General features: G+C 44.6%; 2 protein-coding genes across 4 annotated transcripts in view; one reads left to right on the forward strand and one right to left on the reverse strand.

Annotated features, from left to right (window-relative positions):
- The window catches only part of cdh23 (cadherin-related 23), an 807091-nt gene that overhangs the window by 264921 nt on the left and 528922 nt on the right, over positions 1-13248 (reverse strand). The window lies entirely within an intron of this gene.
- The window catches only part of LOC125467598 (uncharacterized protein C10orf105-like), a 122024-nt gene continuing 112823 nt past the window's right edge, over positions 4048-13248 (forward strand). For 2 of the 3 annotated variants that reach the window (XR_009443011.1, XR_009443012.1), the window contains exon 1: positions 4048-4161. The gene's annotated coding sequence lies outside the window, so the exon portion shown is untranslated. The remainder of the gene's footprint in view (positions 4162-13248) is intronic. The other variant, XM_048563676.2, reaches the window with a different exon arrangement.

The following is a 13248-nucleotide window of genomic DNA, read 5'->3' on the forward strand; positions in this document are numbered from 1 at the left end:
AGAAACGCAACAGGTCAGGCAGCATCAGAGGAGCAGGTGAATTGACATTTTGGGCCTAAACCCTTCATAAGGACTGGCCCACTCAGACTTCACCAGTCCTGACAAAGGGTCTAGTCCTGAAACATTGACTCTCCTGCTCCTCTGATGCTGCCTGACCCCCTGTGTTCCTCCAGCTCCACACTGTATTGACTCTGACTCCAGCGTCAGCAGTTCTTCCTATCTCTGTCTGAACTGTCTCTATATCGCCAAGAGTTCCTTTCTTATTAAAAACTGAAATAACTATGGAAGCTGTAAACGGAGTTCCGAGGAAGGGTCACTCGATCTGAAACATTAACCCTGATTCCCTGCACAGACGCTGCCAGGCCTGCGAGCTTTTCCAGCAATTTCTACTTTTGTTCCTTTCCCATTGTCTCCTCACGTGTTTCAGTGTCAAATGGCTGATGCTGCTCTGTGAAATACTGTGGGACGTGGTACTACACAAAAAGTGCTATGTGAATGCAATTTGTCGTAGCGCAGGAGTGAGCAAAAGTCCCCACTGTCTAAAGTACCGGACAAAACCCTGGACTTCTCAAAACTCTTATAAAGTAAATGGAGGCTGGAATGAGGTCTGTGGAGAATACACAAACACAATGTACAGGACTGAGATGACTGTCTGGAACCATTGTTCAGCCTGGAATTCCAATTTATACCTCATCTCTAACAGAGCAATCAACAAAAACAGACTTGAGTCTGAGACAGCTTCTACACCTCAGTCTACCCAGCGCAGACAGTATGGGGCCTGTAGAGATTACTGGGCATTCAACATCAATCAAAATCCATTCACACATACTCTTAAGGACTGGGAAACCAATCAACTTTGGAAGAAGAGATAGCAAGAACTGTCGATGCTGTAGTCTCAGATAACACAGTGTGGAGCTGGATGACCATAGCAGGCCCAGCAACATCAGAGGAGCAGGAAAGTTGACGCTTCTGGTCGGGACTCTTCCTTTCCTCCTCCTCTGATGCTGCCTGGCCTGCTGTGTTCCTCCAGCTCCATACTGTGTTACTTCTGCACAAACAGCATCCCAACAGGCTTCCAGCCCCGAAAAAACAGCTCAGAGCCAAGAACCACAGCCGCCAAACAGTAAAACTCAATTGGGAAGTCAAACCAAAAGCATCAGCAGAACAGAGGACATCCGAGAGGGGGGAAGCCAACCAGGCAATATCTGATCAAGAGCTTCTTGACGCAAGCCTGTTCCGAACCAAGAGAACTGACAGCAAGGACCTCAGCATCCAGGCGTACTTTAAAATTTTCTTTTCCTTAGTGATGAGCTGAAACTCCCGCAGCCCCCAGATATTCTGACTAAGCTAGCAGGGAGGGGAATTTAGGTGGTGACAGTCCAGGGGACACCCCCACCCCCTGGTAGGAAGCCTGTTTAGTTTCTGTGATTAAAACTGCTGTTTAGGTTCTAATAGTGTTTAATTTGCATTTAATTTAACATTAACATTACTGTCCTCTGTATAATTGATTGTGCCAATTTCTCTGTTTATTGCATTTACCTTTATTTCTCGTATTATACTTACGCTTTGTATTGTAAATAAATGCAGAAATTCTTATACCCTGAAACAGCTGTCTACTGCCTTCTTCATTTCACATTCCCTAACTGAGTCCGGTGTCTGGAGCCAGAGAGAAGGAGGTTCTGAGGAAGGGTCACTGGACCCGAAACATTAACTCTGTTTTTTCCTTCACAGATGCTGCCAGACCTGCTGAACTTTTCCAGCAACTTTGTTTTTGTTCCTGATTTACAGCATCTGCAGTTCTTTTGGTTTTTATCCAGAACCAGAGATCTGGGGGTGATTCGAACTACCTAAAAATCAACAAATTACTGAGTGCAAACCAGAATCCTACACTAAGTACCTTTGCTTAACTGAATCTTCAGCCAATCCTGGATTCTCTGTAGAGTTTAAAAAAGAACAATCTAGACTTAAGCCTCGGTAGCCTTTAGTCCACTTAAGGGATGTTTCTTTTGCAACATTTACTGCAACTGAGTGAGTTAAATGATATTTTCATTCCATGAAATACTGGTGCATTTGGCAGTGTTAGGGAGGAGGTGGGTTAGAATCAGGGTCTGCCTTGAACCACACCTCATCCACTCCCAGTCCATTTCAATTCAGTCTCTTCCCTCTCTGCTACCTTCCATTCACTTTTGCCGTCAGTGCACCATCATGATGAGCTGGCTGTGTTTGTAAATTGTCCTTTTAATTAGAAACACAGGTGACTTGGCAGTGTTTAAGAAAAAGCTCATTGCATCGCAGGGCAATAACAGAATTAAGAAATAAGTAAACCACATCTCACTCTGCATGTGACATTTTACAAACAAAGTACTGATTTGAAGCTGAGAAAGTGTCACTTAAATGTTTAGTTGTTACAGTGAGGGGAAATGGGAGTGGAGATGTTTGAGATGAATATGGTGGCTCAGTGCTTCGCGCTATAGCCTCACAGCAACAGGGACCCGGGTTCGATTCCAGCCTCGGGTGACTGCCTGTGTGGAGCTTGCATGCTCTCCCTGTGTCTGTGTGGGTATTCTCCAACTATGAGGGTGCTCTGGTTTCCTTCCCACAATCTGAAGGCGTGCAGATGTTAGGATAGATTGGCCCTGTTAAACTGCCTAGTGGTGTCCAGGGATGTGTAGGATTAGCAGTGGGAAATACAGGGTAGGGGAGGTGGATCTGGGCGGGATGCCGTTTGGAGGGTTGATGTGGACTCGTTGAAACAAATGGCCCGCTTCCACACTGTAGAGATTCTATGAATCAGGGCATGTATACAACCTCACATGGAAAATGGGAAGATCAGCTTTAATGCCCAGCCAGTATTGCCAATGATGATTATAGAAGAAGCAGATTCTTCACCATGTGTCAGTGAAACAGCCTCCTCCACCAACAATGGGAAGGATGTGACTGCAGTGGAGGGGTTGCAGAGGAGATTCACTGGGATGGAGCATCTTAGCAATGAAGAGAGGCTGGATCAGCTCGGGTTGTTTTCTTTGGAGCAGAGATGGCTGGGTTGGGGAGGGAATCTGCTCGAGATTATGAAGGTTACGTGCAGGGTGAATAGAAAGCAGCTGCACCCCTTAGTTGAAGGGTCAGGAACAAGGGTAGACACCTTTAAAGAGAAAAGCAGGAGATGTAGACAAGTTTCGAGGAAGTCAGAGCTTGGTGGGGATCTGGAATGGACAGCCTGAGAGGTGGGAAACGTCACAACATTTAAAAAATACTTGGCGTTGTAATATTCAAGGCCATGGGCCTAGAGTGGGAAGGTGGGATTGGTGTAAGTAGTAGTGGATTTTTGATGGTACAGAGTCTATGACCAAAGGGTATTTTTTGTACATTATGATTCTAGGAATGACTAATAATTTTTCTCATCAGTGCCCATGAAGTTTGAGTGGGGTGGAGGCGGGGGAGTGGAATAAAGATCCGTGACTTCAACAGGACATTGGATGGGCTGCCATCATGGAATGAACTTCCAGGAGTATGGGATAGAATGGGATAACAGGAGTGACTGCACTGTTTTACGAATGGTTGGCATAGATCTGACAGGCTCAACAACATCCTTCAGTGCAGTAAGGAATGGTGATCAGACAAAGATGTACAAACTTTTCAAAAGACAAATGCCCCTTTCGGTTTCCCTCCAGATTGCTGCAGGCACCAGTGCCTTGGAGATCAATCTCCAATTCTGAAATGTTCCGTGGCGGCCCTGGAGCCTTCATGACCCCAACGCCTAGCTGACCACCAGCAGCAGAATCAGCTACAGGCACCCGGTCAGTGGCTGTACAGCTGAGCAGCTCTGGAACATTCCATTCCACAAGGCACCGGGGAGGAAAATCGACTCATAATGCTGGCACTGAGATTGAAAAAGCCTGCCTTGCTGGCCAAAGTGAAGAATATAAAGACAGTCGTAAAAGAGGTCACTATAGGGTGAGTAGTTTTCACCGCAGCTGTGTGAATGGGGCAGCAAGTTAGAAAGGTGCTGCTGATTACTCCAACTCCTCCCCACAATCTCCTGAGCTACAAAGTGTATTCAAACAGAAGCTGCAGAACTCTGTATGCTGCTGACAGAACTGTTGACAAGTGAGACCGAGGAGGAGAGAGAGGAAAGTTTCCAGCAACTCAAATGCAATTCAGGTAAAAACTACTATTCTGATCTTTTTCTCCTTAGCTTTTCCAGTCTGCATGGAACCTCACTGTCTGTGTGTGCAGGAGAAAGCGATCTCTTTATTATATTACTTCCTTTTCATTACAGTGTAGCAAGTGATTGACTTAGCAAGAGTGTGCTGCCAATTTGTTTCCCTGGCAAACTGCTTCTTCAATAACTTTCGTTATGTTGCATTTTGCGTGTCACAGAAAGTTGCACAGAGTGCCTCAGCAGCACCAGGAAAGGGGCCAGTTTAGCCACAGTGGCAAACTGCAGGTGAAGCTTTGAAGATGGGAGGGAAATAATGCAAAAAAGAATGGAGTGTATTCATATAGTGGCTTTGACAACCTCATTCTGTCTCCAAGGTACTTTGACAGCTGACAAAGTACATCTGAAGTGCAGCCACTATTGTGACGAGTGAAAGTAGGTCACCAATTTACACACCGCAAACGTCCAACAGACAGAGTCACAGAAGCGTTATGGTGCAGTGGTAGGCAATTTGGCCCATTGTGTCTGAACCAGCTCTCCAAATGAGCAATATGACTTAGTGCCATTCTCCTGCCTGTTCCCTGTAGTCCTTGCACATTATTTAAAGAGGAACAGTCATTCCAGTGCCCAACAATGAGAATGACTGGACCATGTGTTTTAGTAGCACACTCAGAGATAATTATTCCAGAATTATTACAGAGTAGCAAGAAGCCACTTGACCCATCATGCACCAGTTCTATTATCTAGTGCCAAGCTCCTGCCTCTTCCCCATGTCCTTATCCTTCATTATTATTCAGAAAAAAGAAACCCATGTTATTTCGAGTTATTAATCAGAGGACCAGGGAAAAATCACCCCCTTTTACTTCTGCCTGAGAGAGCTGACATGGCCTCTCTTTCACATCAATCCATAGAATCCCTACAGTCCACTGAGTGCAACGCTCTGAAGTGCATCCCACGCAGACCCATCCTTACCCTGTCCCTGTAACCCTGTATCTCCCATGGCCAAAACACATAACCGCACATCTTTGGACTATGCCAGAAATTCGGAGCACCCAGAAGAAACCCACGCAGACACCGGTAGAATGTGCAAACTCCACTCAGACAGTCACCTGAGGTGGAATTGAACCCAGGTCCCTGGAGCTGAGAGGTAGCAGTGCTAACCACTGAGCCACTGTGCCAATCCAGACAAGTGCCTCAATACTGTATGTGCCTAGCGGCAGCCTGATTTTGTGCCCAGGCCTCTCTGGTGGACCTTGAAACCATAAGTATCTGACCTAGGATGTTAACTGAGTCACAGCTGACACCTTATGAAATAAGACAAGCAGACTCAGATGGAGACTTCCCAATGGTCAAAGCTGGGAGGGTCTTCCAAATCTCCTGTGGGGCTTATCATGGGAAGCTGAGTAAGCTTCTGCAGCATTTCCACCTCACTGCCTGTGAGATTGTTAGGATAACAGGGTGATGAGGCCAAAGACTGTAGTTGAGCAAAGGTGGGAATCCAGAATAACACGAGCATTTAAAAGATTCAAACTTTGGATATGAAAGTGTGTGCTATCACTTCAGATCAATGAGTGGTGACCCACACCAGAGCCAGATAAAACTGCTCTATGGATATGGACAACTGCCAATGTCTTTATCCAGCAATTCCTAACTGAGAGCCGTGAAAGTTTCTTACCTAACAATTTCTGAGAAGTTCTGGGGAGCACCCCCAGCCACTGACAGTGTATCAGTGTCAGCAAATGGTGAATGCGGACTTTCATGAGTTTACTCTCAGCTGAGGGAGATTTTAAAAACTGTTGGAGGGTTTTGTGTAAATTCCTCTTAAATCTGATATGACTGTTGTTCTGAAGTCATCCCAGACTTGAAACGTTAACTCTGTTTCTCTCGTCATGGATGCTGCCAGGCCTGCTGAGTTTCTCCAGTGTTCTTTGTGTTTGTTTCAGATTTCCAGCATCTGCGTTATTTTGCTTATAATTGACCCTCGTGGCTGTGAAATGGCAGATGGATACACAACAGAATTTGTAGCCCAGTTTAAAAGAGTGTACCCATGAGGACAAATAGTGCGAGCTCTTATGCAGCAGTTAACCATCTTGTATTCAGTAATTACATATCAGGATTTTGACATTAAACATCCTCAATTGAATAGCACGTTGAAGTGCTATTCTTGTGGCTGTTAATTCCTTCAATGTTCTCTTGCAGTTCAGGGATGTAGGGCTCGAAACCATCCTGTGGGATTACATCTAGTGAATAGTTGAATGCATTTGTCTGAAGTTACTTTGACAGATGCATTGATCTCTTTCAGAATAAATCAACTGTTCAGGCTCCTGGTGAGGAGCCATTCTTGTGGTCCCTCACAACCTAAACCAGGAAGGGAGAGGGAAACTGGGAGGAGGATCTGAGCAAACTGGGAGGTGGGGGAACAGGTGATGGAGGAGGCACGGTGTTGCAGTTGGTAGGAAACTTCCCCAGAGTAAAAAACACATGAAGAATTGTCAAAACCGTCGATAATCACACCAGGATACAAGTACCATAGGAGAGCAAAACCACAAACATTTCCTATACATGTGCATATTCTGTCCCACTATTTTGCAACTGCATCCATTGCCCTTTCAAACAATATTCTGCCACCTCTGTCTTGCATGCACCGACTATCCATTGCTATCCCTTTCTTCCTGTCCATCATGTATTGCACCTTCTGATGCTTTATCTCACTGTGTTATTTATTTCCAGCTCTAATCCTTCACCGCACATAAGCGATCATTTCTGTTTTGCCTGGACACACACATTCTTTATTTTCTTCTGAAGTTTCATCAGACACAGCGTGTGTTTCCCTTTACAGAAAATAAGGGCAGGGGTAGGCCAATCAGCTCTTCTAACCTGCTCTCCCATTCATTATGATTATGACTGATCATCCAACTCAATAGCCTGTCCCTTTTCTGCCCCATATATCTGTTAATCACATTAGCTCCAAGTGCTTGAAATCATTCTTGGGTTTGAGTTTTGGCCTCAGCTGGCAGACAATTCCACAAGCTCACCACTCTCTGGATGAAGAGATTTATCCTCATCTCAGTCCTACTTGGTCTATTCCATATTATCCTTAGACTTCTAACCCCTTTCCCCTATCATCATTGCGAGTGTCTCATCTGTCACTGACTCCTCACCTCATGTTCTTTTCTATTTTGATAATAGCATGTTGTGAGCTTTATTTCAAACTCTTCCATTTGCTTCCTTCCACTTATTTTGAGACCGTGGTCTGCTCTGATCGCTGATATAGTCACAAGTGTTCCTGACTTTAAGATTGAATACCTCTCTGATGTTCTCATTATTCAGTGTAAATGTACGCATATCTCTTATTTTCCTTTTGGTATTTTCAGTTTTGTTTTAATTTTTTTACCAGAAGGAGCCAACAATCAGAAATTATTCCCAGTTGGATGCGTAATGTCTTCCAGTTTCTAAAACATTATTCCGCTATCATACAATCTGTTTGACTTCTATAAACATTTCACCAATAAGATGTTTCCTGCTGTAATGACAATGAACCAAGGGTGAACCTCTCTTGTCAGAGCCCAGTCAGCTGTAGAATTTCACCCGTAGCTGATCCACAGAGAACACAACCAAAAAAAAAAGGTCAGGAACAATTTCTAATGCTCTCCATCTACAAGTGGAAGTTAACTAGACCTTTGTTTGATTAAGGTTAACTCCCACTCAGGGAGCACAAGCCTAAATAGAGCTTTTCATAGCAATCAGGTCAGGAATAAAGGGGCTGCAGAAAAAGGCTTTCAATGTTGCATCATTTTGGGGGCGATCCCAACTGGACAGTGGAAAAACTCTCCGAATGGAAAAGGCAACGTTCCATGTGCAACAGGAAAGCCAGTGTGTGGTAATAAAGCGCCTTTGTCAACCACAAAGGGTGACACATACACCCCAGGCTGTAAACACTCATCTCCTGATCTTTGTTTTCATGGAATCCAAACTTATCCGTCTCTCTCACACACACACACACACACACACACACACACACACACCACACACACACACCACACACACACACACACACACACACACACACACACAGGCAACGTTACACACTGCTTCAATGCGAATTACTCCAGCTCAGCGTATGCCGCAGCATAAAAGCGGCATGACATCCTGTATTGCACCGTTAATGTGGTTGCAAAACATCCCAGGGCTGTTTGTAACGGGTTTGACCAGGCAAACGTTCAACACTAAGCCACGTTGGTAAAGCTTAGGCTGGTGTCCAAAAGGCTAGGTCAAAGGGGTTTACTTAAAGGGAAGGTAGTGTGGAGGAAATGTTTAGGGAGGGAATTCCAGAGCTTAATGCTCAGGCAGCTGAAGCTGTGGCAAAAAGAGTTTGACAAAGACCAGCAGTGTTCCTTCAGCACAACAATATTATGACTTCCTGTGCCTCTCATGTTAAACTTCTCCTCTTGGCTGAACAACCTCTGATTTCCAAAGTTGGCTGATCACTGGGTTCAATCATCACTTACAATGCTTGCTGCATTAGATAAGAGCCCTCATGAGAAACGCTTAAAACTCCACAAGCTGCAAATCTCCTCTTTCCCTGGCATAGGAAAGAACGTGCTTTAGGGAAACAGAGAGAGATGGGGAAAGTAAAGAGAAAGACAGAATGTGAAGGAGGTCAGTGAAAAAGCAAGAAACAAAGTATAGATATGGAAGGCAAACAAGCCAATGAGAATAGACAGGTCAACAAAGAAACACTGTAAGAGATAGAAAAAGAACAGAATAAGATAAATTGGAAAAAATATCATGACCAGATCCCGAGTAAAGAAGAGTGCTACTGGAATTGAAACATTAACTCTCTGCTAGTCTCTCCACAAATGCTGTGAAGCATGGTGAGTTTTTCCAGCATTTTCTGCATTTTTTTTGCTTCAAGAAGATGTTGGTGAGTTGGAGTGAATGGTTAGTCGGCGAACGAAGCTCAATACAGAGGTGAGGTGACGCACTTTGGTACAGAGAACATGGAGAGGCGATACAAAATGAAGGCTACTACTCTGTAAGAACAGGAGCAGAGGGGGTAAATCTGTGCTCAAGTCATTCTGGGTTGCATCTCAGGTACAGTGTGTGAATAAGGCATACAGTGTTCTAGGCGTAATTAATAGGGAGAGTACAAAAGCAAGGAGGTTACATGAAATCCATATGGAACTATATAATATCTGTAATACTCTACCTGGAGTAGAGCGGTCAGTTTTGGGTGCCAATTTCAGGAATGATTTGAATTAATTGAAGAGATTGTCAAACATAATAGTGCCAGAAGTGAGTCACTTCAGTTATAAGGAACTACTGGAGAAATTGGGCTGATTTCCTTGGAGTGGAGAAAGCTGAGGGAATATTTGATGGAGGTGAGTTGCCTCATATCCTTAAGAAAGTGCTTAGATGAGCACTTTGCACATCATAACTTGCAAGGCTATGGCCAAGTGCTAGTAAATGGGATCAGGTTGAAGGTCAGGTGTTTCTCTTGTGTCTGTGCAGAGCTGATGGGCCAAAGGGCATTTTCTGCACTGTACAATTCTACCATCTAATAGATGATTTCTAAACTATGAGTGATCTGGGCAGGATACATCTTCCCCACTGTTTTCAGACTTTTGAATAGACCTCTTTAATGTTACTGTTGATATCGCTCTGCACTTCCTCAACATCTGTGACACCCGTGTCCTGCACTCTGTTCTGTTACCCTGATACACTTGGTTAGCACAGTCTACTGATAAAATAAGGAAGACGTCACTTTTCACTGTACTTCAGTACGCGTAACAGTAATAAATCAAATCAAATCAGATACACTGGGAGAAACCATTCCCAGGTGTAGAAGGATCAAGAACCAGACGCACTATTTTAAAGTGTTTTCCAAAGGAAGCAAATGCGAGGTGAGATAAACCTTTTTCCAGCTAATGTGCGGTCAGGGTCTGGAATGCAGTGCCTGCAAATGTAGGGGAGGCAGCTTCACTCGAGGCACTGAAGAGAGGCATTGGATGGCCATTTGAATCAAAAGAACATGTGGGGCTGTGTGGAAAAAGGCAGGAGATTGGTGCAAAGCCAACCAGCTCAGAGAGCAGTATGAGCATGATGGGCTGAATGGCCTCTACCCGGACCATAACAATCCTATTATTTTGTGTCTTTCTTCAAAAATATCGTCATTAAAAGAAAAGATGAGGCTTTTTTTAAGGCTACAATATAGTGGCCTCGATCTGTGTGAGGTGAGCACAAATTAGGGGTCTCCACAAAGTCTGCTGTGAAAGGGGAAAGTTTCAAATGCTCCATTTGTGTATAGACTGGGCAGTTACAGTGCACAACCAGAATTAGAAGCAGCTGTTTATCTAAATGACATTGACTGAAGTTCTAATCAATGAATGAATGAGTCTCTGCGTGACACTTTGAAGTTCTTCATTATTTAGAGCGGTTGAGATTCTGTCCCATAAAGAAATGAACCATCAGTTTGGGACAAACGAAAGAACTGCACTGGGATCTAGTCCCACTCCACATTCTCAGGAAAGTGAAGTTGAGATCGCAATGGATTCAATCTCTTGATGATGGAACAGGCTCAAAGGGTCACATAGAGATATTCCTGTGCCGATGGCCTGCTCTCACAACAAGAATAGATCAGCTTTGAATCCAAGGTCCTGTGTAGCTCAGTTCCCTGCACCGTCAATCAGTAGGTGTATGGATTCCAGCCTTACTCTGGGGACCTCAGCATAAAATCAAGGTGGACACTCCAGTGCAGAACTGAGGGGCTGCTACACTGTCAGAGGTGCCATTTTCCAGGCGGGACACTGGACCAAAGTCTTATGTGCTGCCCAATCTGGGTGTAAACAATCACGTGGCACTGATCCATAGTGGTGTTCTGGCCCATATTTACACCTCAACAAACTACCTGGTTGTTACCCCATTGCATTTGTGGAGTCTTGCAACATGTACATTCTTGCATTACAACACTGGCTACACTTCAAAGAGTCACTGCAGTGTGGAAACAGGCCATTCAGCCCAACAAGTCCATACCAACCCTCCAAAGCGCATCCCACCAAGACTCATCCCCCTACCCTGTAATTCCTATAGCTAATCCACACATCCCTAGGCACTATGGGCAATTTAGCGTGGCCAATCCACCCTAACCAGCACACCTTTGGACTGTGGGAGGAAACCCACACAGACATCGGGAGAATATGCATACGCCACACAGACAGTCATTCCAGGCTGGAACTGAACCCAGGTTCCTACCACTGTAAGGCAGCAGTGCTAACCACTGAGCCACCGTGCCGTTCTCCACTTGATCCCAGCTTCATCAGTTTTGAAGTACTCTGGGGCCTTCTGAGGACATGAAAGGGGAACTACATAAATGCAAGTCTTTCTTTTATTACTTTAGTGTCTATTTTAAGCTCTCCTCCACCCTACACTGCCTCAGGTTTATTTCCAAGTCACTCGTGTCAACTATCTGTCATGTCCAATACACAGCACCAACTCTGTTCCAAGCACAGCGAGAGGTTCCTGAGCTTAAACTTAATCTCCTATTACTGCCACACTTGAACTGAAAATGAGAGCCAGGATTTTCGTTACTTTGATTAATTCCCTGAACACTGTGATGAATGGAAATTGATGTCAAGTGGAGCTGCACATCCCTGTAATCATCTTAATCTTTATTAACTGCACTGAGCTCCTTCAACAATGTGGATCTGCAGAAATGACTCCTTAGGAGGAGGTACTGCAGCCTTCCTTTTTGGAAAACCACACAAACCATCACAGTACAGATTGCTGTTGAGAGTCCAAGGGGGAAAATGTACATCAAGGCCCAAAATACCTTTCAGGAGTATTCCTTTTTCAATGAAGGAGAGTGAGAGATGGAGGCGGTCTCCTAGCCCCTGAGCTAGAATGTCTGGGTTTGAGACCCACCTGAGGAGTTGATGGTTCAGGAATGTGTCTCTCATGAAGTGGTCAAGTGAGAACAATCTACAAATCCTTGCAGCACATGCCAAAAACTGATAGCTAGACGCAGAAGTCACATAACGCCACATTATAGTCCAATAGGTTTATTTGCAATCACAAGGTTTACCTGATGAAGGGGCTGCGCTCAGAAAGCTTGTGATTGCAAATAAACCTGCTGGACTATGACCTGGTGGTGTGTGATTTCTGACCTTGTCCACCCCAGTCCAAGACCGTCACCTCCACATCACAAAACAAGAACTGAAACTGCCAGCAAAACTCAGCAGGTCTGGCAGCACCTGTGTGGAGAAAGCAGAGTTAACACGTTGACTGAATGATAATTGGAGCCTCTACCGTCACTGTCTGGAGCCCCTGGCTACCACATGTATGTAAGCATTATGTTACCATGGCAACTTGCACTCTCTGGCAACGGCGTGGTCATAAAATAAACTAAAGATCTACAGACGCTGGAGGTCTGAAATAAACAGGAACATAAAGTGCTGGAAAATCTCAAGAGGTCTGGCATCATGTGTGGAGAGAGGACAGTCACCCAAGGCGGGAATCAAACCTGGATCGCCAGCACTGTGAGGCAGCAGTGCCAACCCACAATGTCACCCAATAAATACAATCCACTAAATGAAATCAACCATTCCTGAAGCCATTCTAGCAACTCTCCTTTGCATGCTGCCCAGGGCTTCAATATCCTTCCTTAAATAAGGTGCTCAGAACTGAATACAATATTCCTTCCTTGCTTTTATACTCTATGCTTCTATTTATAAAGCCAACAATCCTGTAAGGCTTCTTAACCACCACGACAACTTGTCTGGCCACCTTCAGAGAATTATGTACTAATCCGCATAGGCCCTCTGTCCCTGTTCTTGCTTCAATGTTGTACCATAGAGCCTGTATTGTCTCTTCATGTTTCTTCTAATGAAATGCATTACCTCACATTTCTCTGCATTGAAATTCGTCTGCCAGGTGTCTGCCTATTTGGCCAACCTGTCAATGTCCCTCTGAACTCACTCAGCATCATCCCCACAATTCCCTATTCTCCCGAACTGTCATCTGCAAATTCAAAGATTTTGCTCCTCATGCCAAACTTCAAACTGTGGATATAAATCCGAAAAAGCAAGGGTCCC

This window comes from Stegostoma tigrinum, chromosome 37 (assembly GCF_030684315.1).
Source record: "Stegostoma tigrinum isolate sSteTig4 chromosome 37, sSteTig4.hap1, whole genome shotgun sequence".
Lineage (NCBI taxonomy): Eukaryota > Metazoa > Chordata > Chondrichthyes > Orectolobiformes > Stegostomatidae > Stegostoma > Stegostoma tigrinum.